Below are 6,000 nucleotides of genomic sequence, written 5' to 3'. Positions count from 1 at the left end.
GTTATTGTTATGCTCTGCAGTGAGTAGGGTGCCCTGGTTATTGTTATGCTGTGCAGTGAGTAGGGTGACCTGGTTGTCGTTATGCTGTGCAGTGAGTAGGGTGACCTGGTTGTTGTTATGCTGTGCAGTGAGTAGGGTGCCCTGGTTATTGTTATGCTGTGCAGCGAGTAGGGTGCCCTGGTTATTGTTATGCTGTGCAGCGGGTAGGGTGCCCTGGTTATTGTTAAGCTGTGCAGTGAGCAGGGTGCCCTGGTTATTGTTATGCTGTGCAGTGAGTAGAGTGCCTGGGTTATTGTTATGCTCTGCAGTGAGTATGGTGCCCTGGTTATTGTTATGCTGTGCAGCGAGTAGGGTGACCTGGTTGTTGTTATGCTGTGCAGTGAGTAGGGAGTACTGGTTATTGTTATGCTGTGTAGTGAGTAGGGTGCCCTGGTTGTTGTTATGCTGTGCAGTGTGTAGGGTGACCTGGTTGTTGCTATGCTGTGCAGTGAGTAGGGAGTCCTGGTTATTGTTATGCTGTGCAGTGAGTAGGGTGCCCTGGTGGCTGCTATGCTGTTCAGAGAGTAGGGTGCCCTGGGTATTGTTATGCTGTGCAGTGAGTATGGTGCCCTGGTTATTGTTATGGTGTGCAGTGAGTAGGGTGCCCTGGTTATTGTTATGCTGTGCAGCGAGTAGGATGCCCTGGTTATTGTTATGCTGTGCAGCGAGTAGGGTGCCCTGGTTAAGGTTATGCTGTTCAGGGAGTAGGGTACCCTCTGCTGGGATCTTATACTTCCAGGTTTGAATTCCATCTCTGATGTTGCCATTCCCATGGTGCCTTTGATGCCAACGTGCGAGTTCTATTGGTGCCAGTGGTATAGGATAATTGGTGCCAGCTACAGGATTATGGTGGTGTCAGTTTGTGGGATGTCTTTGTCCGCTGTTGACCCTTTTATGACCAGTTTCTGGCCATAAAAGCCATAATCTTCAGGCCATAATCTTCAGGGCACTGCTGGTGCCACTTTCAGCAAGTTATTTCTGCCAGGTCTGTGTGCTATTGAAAGCAGCCCTACAACACTATTGGTGCCAGATGTAGGGCACTCCTAGTGTCTGCCTCTGGGCACTTATTTGTATCCTACGAGTCAATTACTAATGATCTACGGGAAATCTGTTACGAAGGGATGTAGATTTTGCGTAAAGAAGTAACACTGAAGCATGGGTCATTGTCTGTCAAGGTCCGATGGATCTAGACACTTGATTATAATTTTCGAATCCTACTGGACGGTGGACGGTAAGGAAATCTGGTCCTTCTTGCTGAGAGGAGAGGGCATGGTGGCCTCCTATTCCGTGTTGCATTTCTTAAAGACGTATTTGAGCTGATTCATTAAGCCTTCTTTGGTTGTTTTGGATGTTGTCCTGTCACCTCTGAGTAGTAACTTAATCTGTATTTTACTTGCGAGCCCTCTCTCCTAGATGTAACGTTTGAATGTTTGATAAAGGTTTACTTGAAACCATAAATCAAGAAAATTCAAAAAATAATCCATTTATGATATAGCAATTATATCAAATGCAAACTAATAGAATGAGTGACTACAATTGATATATAAAATATACAATGTCCAAGAACACAACAACTAGGGAAATAGTACTTAGCCCACTTAGCAAATTGAGGTACTTGCCACTAAGTATTTATACAAAGGTTTCTATATCCAAATCGAATGTGTGCTATAGCCCTTGTTCTCACATACAGCTTTTTCCAATGTATAGTGCTCCAAAGGTGAATTCAACCAGTGTTAAAAGGACTGCGGTACTGAGTCCTTCTAACGATTGGCGAATCGTTTTCTGCCAATAATGATTCCATTGCCAAGAACGGCTACATAATCCCTTCTCACCGCATTAGCTGTGAGGGGGAGACCAGACATGATAATGTCAAGGATCACGATCTACTCCCGGCCCAGGATAGCAGCCAGAAAATCAGTAACTAAGGTCCATTAATTCTATAACTTATTACGCGTGGCAAAAGCGTTGATCTCATTGGCCGAGACACCATTACTTCTCGGTAAGGATGCTTTGGCAGTAGGGTACCATTTATTGATATTAGCTGGTATGTGGTTTATTTGGACCATAGACTTTGTGAGGGGGCTACGACATTTTAGATGAAATAGGCCCTTGCCAGGCCAGGGTTAAACTTTGCTGCACATAATTTCCCCTGATTATTTAAGTAACCCCCAACTCCCACTTACTCCCAAATGTTCCAAAGTCATTCACCCTCTGGACTGCTAAGGAAGCATAACACAGAGCGGCAACCCTTGATCCTATAATCATGTAATTTGTCAAAACCTAGCGTTTATTGATTAAAGGATCCCTTGTTAATCTACAGAATTTGAGTGACTTCAAATTTGTAGGAGGGACATGCTCTGATAGGCTCATGAGAGCAGCCTCCGGACTACCAGATGCAAGAGGCTCATGGGGATTTGTAGTTTTATGGAACCTTTTGAAACTCTGAGACGTTTTTGGTTTCCTAAACTCCAGGAGAACATCTAACTCAACAAGAAATGTGTTGAGTTTAAAACGTTATAAAATTTGAAGTGCTGTGAGTAGCAGTAATAAAGAAAGAAAAGCATAATGCTCGGTCTGTGTCTTTAATAGAATCAAGACTACCCTGCGGTATAAGGATGGGCAATCTTTTTTAAAGGAGCCCATGTTAATCTACAGAATTTAATTAACTTCTAATCTGTAGGAAGCCATAGATGGGTCACCTGGGAGTAAATACTGGGCTGTGATCTCCTCGAAACTCATTATGACCCATCAATAGATGCCCAATGGCAGTGAGTCCTAGTACTGACTAAAGTCTGCCCCCATCTTCTGAAAACTCCTCTGCCACGGTTGGGTTTCCACTCAACTTAGTGTAAAAGTGTAATTGCAGAATACCACAAAACTTTGTTAGGGCACACCCATTTCCCAGCATATACATCTCAAATCTTCAGTATCAGGCTCACAAAAAGGATTGCTCATAAAACAGAGCATCACTGTGTACATCCACAATCTGTTTGATCAATTCTACCATTTCAGACTGTGAAGCATTATCCTGCCGGAATCTTTGAATCCATTAGTACTTCGATCCACACCACCTGTGATGAAGAAGTCATTTGATTCCCGCAGCGGGTAAGTCGAAGGGGAGGGAGCAAAGGGGGCTGTGCAGCAATAATGTAGGTGAGGTGGCACCACTCCAAAAAAAGGACAGGCGCAGTAGCCATGAACAGAAGGCCCACGTTGCTGGTTCGACTTTCTCAGTCTTATGTTCCCAGCTTTTAGGCTATCTCCTGTCTCCACTCTTTTTAGTTCTGGCTATTAGGTGGCACTATATCGTCATCTGTAGTCCGAAACCATTGCATTCGAGTTCAACTAGGGAGAAATAGCATATGCTGAGGGATACAGGCATGCAGGTGTTGTGTGGTTATTTACCTATCCTTTGACTGCCCATGGCCAGGTTAATCCCCATTGCCGATGACACCCACTTCCTGCCTCAAGCCTTACAATCACATTTTGAGCTCAAAGTGCCTGTCTGAGCTTTTTTAAAGCAGTCTTCTGAAAGTTAATTACTTGACTGGAGCTATAAAGGCGCTGCTGCTGTAATAAAAATGTCTAAATGAGGTCTGCCTTGAGCCACTCGATTTCTAAGCACTCTGCGTGTGCTTCACTGAAGCCCTGTTAAATAAAGTATGGGCAAAGCAAACAGTTTTATCCTGTATATAATTATAAAACATTTGACAGGCACTGCTATTATATGCCCCGATACTTGAGGCAGCTACCATCAATGGTAAGTTACTACCACTGCTGCCGTGCCTGGCAAATGACTTTCACATGGCTACACAAAAGCTAAAACTGTTGGCATTGCCAATGCGTGTTTCCTTTATACATTGAGCCACCAGTTAGTGCCACAACTGTCTCTATGGTAATTCAAACATTCTAAACTAAGAGTTTCCATCTGAAGGTGACAAAATGTGCCAATGATGTAATGATTACCTTAGCGCCCGGAGTACAAGTTGGAATTCATGTGGGCCAATCAGGATTGTCAGCTTCAAGGCATAATCACTAGTATGCTGTTATGGCTACCAGGTGTCCATTACTACTCCATTGCTGCTTTCCCCAAACATCCTTCACCACAAATCCCTCCGCCTTTCTCCTCTCCACTCTACTACCCAACCCCTCCTTGCTGGTGCCAACTTCCTGCTCCTCCATCGCCACATCTGCCATCCCCCTACTGCTCCGCTTAAGAGTACTTTTCAGGACACAGAAAAAAGACTACCTCCAACAGACCGCCACATATCCGTTGCCCAGCGGCCAAACCTGAATAGTTTTCTGGTTGCGGGTTGCGGCTGGTTGCTAATAGCAATATTACCTGGTGCTGCAGATCAATAGGGGAGGTTATGGTCCCAGAGACCACCTTTCGGGCCTTGGCTTCACTCTGGACTATATGTCTGGCTTGCAGTCTTCCAAGGATCCATATTGCCAGCAGCTCCGGGCAATATTGCTTAATGGATGGCCATCCTATTAAGCATTTCAAGAAGTTGTATATATCATCGATGAATTTCAACCTATTCTGGGATAACACAGGCAAAACCATATCAATGGCCTGGAGCCTCCTGAATTTTGATGCCCAGGTTTGGACTACTATCAGCCACTTGTTTATGTATGCAACTCTCACAAGACCCACAGAGTGTAGTGGCCGAGTGGGCTTGCGTTCCACCATGTGTGTCCAATTATACTTTAACACATACCTGCATATGTTCAATCAAGATCATAAAACAGTGGCCAATGTGGTCTCTTTCATAGTTCCTAATGAAACCTAGGCCCTCTGCTGCAGGACTCTCAACCGACAGGACTCTCAACCCTAAACCTGGACATATAAACAATCTTGCATCCTACGGTACGTACAGCTCACACCTCTAGCATGGACACAGGCCGCAGGCACGGCCAAACATCCATGCACGATAGAGCACTTCTACGGCTAAGCCCATCCGGCCTAGTTTCACACATAGCCGTCCAGACTGAAACACCTGACGTACCCCAACACCTCTGCCACTTGCATACAGCGACCACCACCCGAAAGGAACCAGGTATAGCTGGCTTCACATAGACCCGCTTCCACAACAGCAATCTATCTCTAACCCTCCAGAGCACCCACCACGTGTCTGACCTCTACTGGGCTGCCTAGTCGAGCCTTGCCAGCCACCCAAGACTTAGAATGACAAACATGCACACATGCATCTAATCTAACACCCCTAGAATCTCTAACAACATCGACTACGGTCACCAAGGGCATTCCAACCAAGGAAAAAGCGCACTGAGACCACAGAAGTGGGGAAAGAGCGCTATATAAATAACAAAATACAATACAATACAATAATTGTCAATTATAGTTTATATAGTTTGTTTTTGCCGACACATGTTTCGACCTTCAAAGGTCCTTATCCAGGCAATTCTTCTTTCAAAAGTCCAGCAGAAAATACTCATTCCTCAAATAAAAAGCATTTCTCATAGGAATAGTGAATATGTCCATTTATTCATATTTGCTCTGTGTTAGATTCTCAGTTATGTCGACAATTCAATGATTTAGTGTCCAATCCGGTTTATGTCAATTATCAAACGACAAGGCCACGGCATGTCAATTAAGCTTAACAAAGCTTGCCGATAAAAATTCCCTACTCATACAAGATATACTATATAGAATAGACCACAGAATCTTCACAATGTTGAGACATGAAAGGCACAATTACCCTGAGAAACGAATTGAGGATTTTGAAATTTCACGTGTCCTTTGATTGTCCTCTGGCAGGGGCACAATAGACCACTCTATGGACAAGCCTCGGCACTGTTAGACCACCACGTCGGTGACTGGTGAACAAGGCATAACCCCTCAAAGCTTCACGGGGTGGGGAAATATTAGCTTAAATTAATCATTGATGCCAGTGCCAGCTCAGTGCTGGTGCCAGACTTCTACCAGTGTTCATTCACACC

Source organism: Ambystoma mexicanum, chromosome 6q, assembly GCF_040938575.1.
Source record: "Ambystoma mexicanum isolate Mex_15411 chromosome 6q, UKY_AmexF1_1, whole genome shotgun sequence".
NCBI classification, from domain to species: Eukaryota; Metazoa; Chordata; class Amphibia; order Caudata; family Ambystomatidae; genus Ambystoma; species Ambystoma mexicanum.
Note: the sequence above shows the minus strand (reverse complement) of the source record.